Raw genomic sequence first — 6,000 nt, forward strand, 5'->3', positions numbered from 1 at the left:
GACATCATCCAATAGCACAGTGTTAGGTTTCACATGTACACTGACAGTGCCCAGCTCTCCCTCCCCATCATCCCTCTCCATTACTCAGTTATCAAACTGCTCATCACGCTCCCACTACTCGATTAGCTGCAATTTCCTCCAATGAAACATTGTAATGGTTAAACCCATTGCCTTCAGTTGCTGTTACAAATTCCTTTCCCTCACTGCTGAGCCCCTCTCTCTCCCTGGGAACTGAGGCAGAGCTACACTCTTCACAATGTTGCTCTCCTATTCTGACCCCAAGGTGACCGTCTGATCAGACATCCACACAATCACTAACACCAGGAATTCCAATCTGTAAAATGTTGCTTGTCTCCCCCTCGCCCCAGCTCCATTGCTACTGAAACCCCTTACCCGTGTTGGTGTTGCATTAAAGTTGACAAAACTAAAACAGAACCCTTGATTCTGCGACTGACCCAGAGTCTGGTTCTAGGTTCCCTCATGCTGGGACACATCCTGTCAGTCTTTACCTTGTCAAACCCCTGAGGAAGCCAATATGTTTGAAAGAGTTCACTTCTCATTCTTCCCAAATCGAGTGAGTAGAGTCCGGACTTCTTCAGCCTTTTCTTAAAAGAGAATCCTTTCAAACCAAGGATCATCCCAGTCAACCTTCTCTGAATGCCTCCGATGAAGTGATGTATTACCTTAAATAAAGGAACCAAAACTTCTCTCATCACTCCAGATGTGGTCTCACTCACACTGTATACAGTTGTTCTCAGGTATATACTTCACACTCTTACACTGCAAATCCCTTGAAATCGGGAGCAATATTCCATTCCCCTTCCTGATGACCTGGTGTAACTTTGTGCTAGCTTGCTTTGTTTCCTGCACATTTACCTCTGGGTCCCTTTGTGGTGCAGCTTTCTACAGTTACCACCAATTAAATAGTCCTCTGTTCTTTTTATTATCTCCTCCAAAATGAACCACTACACATTTTCCCAAGTGATACTCCATTTGCCAACTTGTTGCCCACTTCTCCGATGAATCCCTCTGTGTAAACTGTTTATAATCCTTTTGGAACTTTACTGTTATGCCTTTCCAAGGAAATTTTCCCCATCATTTTTCTAAACTTTTCCTGGGAACACTGGGCAGTGGGATGCATGCATAGTTCCTGTCTTTTATGGGATACTCTATGGAATGACTGGGAGGAGCTTACTGCCTATTTGGTCAGAATGGTGACAACTTGCCCATCGAGCTGCATGAGCCTTTCACCTCTCCCCCCCCCCCACCATGTGTTATTGATGAGGCACAGCGGCAGCACAGAAGGGAAGAAGCAGCAACAAATCCTGCTCTTCATATCTCACTGACACTTGGAACATTCTCTCCCATGTGTCAAAGATCTGCCCTGTTTAGTCACATGAAGTCCCAAGATGGAAACTGATAGAAACCCACGTAGATTACCCCTTGTGGAGGTCAGCAGTCATTCAGGGGGCAATGTGTCCGGTCATCCTGGGCCAGGAGGAGGAGGTGGTGCGAGTTTCTAACCTGATCTGACAGTGACGGATTTTATAAACTGGTATTACAGGTGGACATTCAGATGGTAACCTTAGTCATTGTAACACCAAACTCTGACAGAATTACTCAATTCATCAGGACCTGGATATTTGCATTTAGTTGTGAGTATTGTGTTCCAGCTCATTCCTATTTGATGCATAAAAGTTCTCCTTTGAATCAAACCATCCTGTCAATAGATCTCCCTCCAAGTCTTTCATATATGTCTTGTCAACAGTTTATGATGAGCTGATGAGTGTAAGGTTGATTATTCTAATGTATAATTTCTGTAACCCCCTCTGTCACAGGGCACCCACAATTTCCTCTGTTACAAGGAGAACAATCTGTTTCCCCAAACCCCTGATTCCCCAATGTCTGTTTGCTCTCTATAAGGTACACATCAGGATTGTGTTGGAACATTCCCCACTTGCCTGCATCAGTGCAGCCCTCAACAATATTAAAGAAAGTGAACATCCTCCAGGACAAAGCACTGTGCCTGAGTGGTGTCCCATCCCCCACCTTCAGCATTCCCTCTCCCCACCCCCGGGGTACAGTGGCATCACTGTGTAAAAGGGAAAGGCAGCATTGTCCTCCCAGACCATAGGGCTGCTCTCTCATTAGGGAGAGATGGCTGGTGGTGGGTTTAACCTGAAGGTTACCACAGCCCAGGCAAGGGAAGAGGTTAGAAAGGAGAGTCCATCTATTGTAGATGGATATTCTCTAAGTATTAAAATCACCAATATCATAAAAATGAATAGTATAAAAAAAAATCCAAAACACACTACTAAAATCCCCCATGCCTTGAACCATTCTGGTAAATCTCCTGTGCCCCCTCTCGGGGACCCTGCCATCCTTCCCAATGTATGGGCGATCTCTGGTTTGCACAGACCCAGCTGCTCTGTGTTCCTGTGGGTGATGGCATCATCGAGCTCCAGTTGCACTAAACCTCACTGTCTGTCAGGGTGGGAGACACAGAAATCCCGAAAATATTTGGGATGTATTTAGGTGCACACTTGCGATGCCATGATAGATGATGCGAATGACTGTGTATTGGAAAATGGATTAGGATAGTTCGGTGATAGTTTCCTTTACTGAAATAGACTCAACGGCCCACAGAGCCTTTTTCTGTGCTGTAAACCTCGAGACAATTAATATAGGGATATGACAGGCCACATGGCTTGGAAAGGGTGGATACGAGGAAATTGTTTCTGTTAGGCGAGAAGACTAGGACCCGTGGACACAGCCTTAGAATTAGAGGGGGTCAATTCAGAACAGAAATACGGAGACATTTCTTCAGCCAGACAGAGGTGGGCCTGTGGGATTCATTGCCGTGGAGTGCCCAGCCTGACCCTCACTACCACCCACACACGGCACCCAGCCTGACCCTCACTACCATCCACACACCGCCCCCAGCCTGACCCTCACTACCATCCACACACCGCCCCCAGCCTGACCCTCACTACCACCCACACACCGCACCCAGCCTGACCCTCACTACCACCCACACACCGCCCCCAGCCTGACCCACACAGCCATCCACACATCGCACCCAGCCTGACCCTCGCTGCCACCAACACACCGCCCCCAGCCTGACCCTCACTGCCACCCACACACGGCACCCAGCCTGACCCTCACTACCACCCACACACCGCACCCAGCCTGACCCTCACTGCCACCCACACACCGCCCCCAGCCTGACCCTCACTACCATCCACACACCGCACCCAGCCTGACCCTCACTACCACCCACACACCGCTCCCAGCCTGACCCTCACTACCACCCACTCACCTCACCCAGCCTGACCCTCACTACCACCCACACACCGCACCCAGCCTGACCCTCAGTGCCGTCCACACACCGCACCCAACCTGACCCTCACTGCCACCCACTCACCTCACCCAGCCTGACCCTCACTACCACCCACACACCGCACCCAGCCTGACCCTCACTACCACCCACACACCGCCCCCAGCCTGACCCTCACTACCACCCACTCACCTCACCCAGCCTGACCCTCACTGCCGCCCACACACCGCACCCAGCCTGACCCTCACTGCCACCCACACACCGCACCCAGCCTGACCCTCTCTGCCGTCCACACAACGCCCCCAGCCTGACCCTCACTTCCACCCACACACCGCCCCCAGCCTGACCCTCACTGCCACCCACACACCGCCCCCAGCCTGACCCTCACTGCCACCCACACACCGCCCCCAGCCTGACCCTCACTGCCACCCACACATCGCCCCCAGCCTGACCCTCACTGCCACCCACACACCGCACCCAGCCTGACCCTCACTACCACCCACACACCGCCCCCAGCCTGACCTTCACTGCCACCCACACACCGCACCCAGCCTGACCCTCACTACCACCCACACACCGCCCCCAACCTGACCCTCACTGCCGTCCACACACCGCCTCCAGCCTGACCCTCACTGCCGTCCACACACCGCACCCAGCCTGACCCTCACTGTCGTCCACACACCGCACCCAGCCTGACCTTCACTGCCATTCAGACATCGCACCCAGCATGACCCTCACTACCACCCACACACCGCCCCCAGCCTGACCTTCACTGCCATTCAGACATCGCACCCAGCATGACCCACACACCGCCCCCAACCTGACCCTCACTACCACCCACACACCGCCCCCAACCTGACCCTCACTGCCGTCCACACACCGCCCCCAGCCTGACCCTCACTGCCGTCCACACACCGCACCCAGCCTGACCCTCACTGCCGTCCACACACCGCACCCAGCCTGACCCTCACTGCCGTCCACACACCGCACCCAGCCTGACCTTCACTGCCATTCAGACATCGCACCCAGCATGACCCACACACCGCCCCCAACCTGACCCTCACTACCACCCACACACCGCCCCCAACCTGACCCTCACTGCCGTCCACACACCGCACCCAGCCTGACCCTCAGTGCCGTCCACACACCGGACCCAGCCTGACCCTCACTGCCGTCCACACACCGCACCCAGCCTGACCCTCACTACCACCCACACACCGCACCCAGCCTGACCCTCACTACCACCCACACACCGCACCCAACCTGACCCTCACTACAACCCACTCACCACCCCCGCCCGTCCCTCACTGCCGTCCAAACACCGCACCCAGCCTGACCCTCACTGCTGTCCACTCACCGCCCCCAGCCTGACCCTCACTACCACCCACACAGAGATTTTTTCCCAGGGCAGAAATTGTTAACACGAGGGGTCATAGTTTTAAGCTGGTTGGAGGAAAGTATAGAGGGGATGTCAGAGGCGGGTTCTTGACACAGAGAGTTGTGAGAGCATGGAATGCATTGCTAGCAGCAGTTGTGGAAGCGAGGTCATTGGGGATATTTAAGAGACTGCTGGACATGCATATGGTCACAGATATTTGAGGGTTTGTACATTAGGTTTACGTTCTGTAAGGATCAATGGTCGGCACAACATCGTGTGCTGAAGGGCCTGTTCTGTGCTGTACTGTCCTATGATCTATGAAGTGTATCTGTACCTTTCGACCATCTGCACCCTGTACTGACAGGTAGTGCTCCCTCAATACCTTAGAAACCATCCCCCAGTATGTTTATCCCAAGAACACCTCGTAAACCTGTTTGTCAACTTTCAGCAGAAGCAGCCTCAGGGCATTGAGCACAGACTGAATGACTCAGTGACGCTTGGATCAGGTCAGATCAAATTCTCAAGCAAACAGATGGCTGGGGATATTCAGTAACAACGGTGAGGGGAGAGAGGAACAATTCACATTTCAAGTGACCCTTCCTCAAAACGGTCTGTTCTGAAGGAACTTTCCCGCAGAAATCACTGGATTGAAAGGTAAACTCTGTCTGTCTCTTTCTCCCTCTCCCATCAGAGATGCTGCCGGACATGCTGAGCTTCTTCAGCAATCTCTGTATTGATGTTTCAGGTCTGCAGCGGGTCCATACAGATTGGTTTTAGTGTTGAATTCTCAAGCTTGCTCTGTTCAAGGGATTGAATCCCCTCTGCTACAAAGGGGAGTCAGTTACCTCAGCTAACTGGTTCGTGATGCCAACACTGTTGGCTCAATCTCTATCATGTCTGAAATTACCATGAAGGCCCCAGCTTCTCAACCTCGCCCCTCACCTGAGGTGTGTGACCCACCAGGCCTCTCTCTCTGACAGGACAGCAGCTCTCGGGTCCTCCTGGTCTATACTAACTTCCCAACTTTAAAAAGGACACTCCAGGAAGAGAGCTCTTTACATGGTTCAGGTCAAAATCCTGGAGCTCCCTCCCTAACATCACTGTGGGACACCCAAGGACTGCAGTAAGGAGAGTACAGCTCACCCCCACCTTCCAGGTAACTATTAGAGGGGGTGGGAATCACATGCAAGCCCCATTTGAAAATAAGTTTATTACAGGGTGACGGTGGATGGTCACTAAGACTGTTTCTGTACCTGTGCTGCAATCAGCATAACGATGAAGCAAA

This window comes from Hemiscyllium ocellatum, unplaced genomic scaffold, assembly GCF_020745735.1.
Source record: "Hemiscyllium ocellatum isolate sHemOce1 unplaced genomic scaffold, sHemOce1.pat.X.cur. scaffold_261_pat_ctg1, whole genome shotgun sequence".
NCBI classification, from domain to species: domain Eukaryota; kingdom Metazoa; phylum Chordata; class Chondrichthyes; order Orectolobiformes; family Hemiscylliidae; genus Hemiscyllium; species Hemiscyllium ocellatum.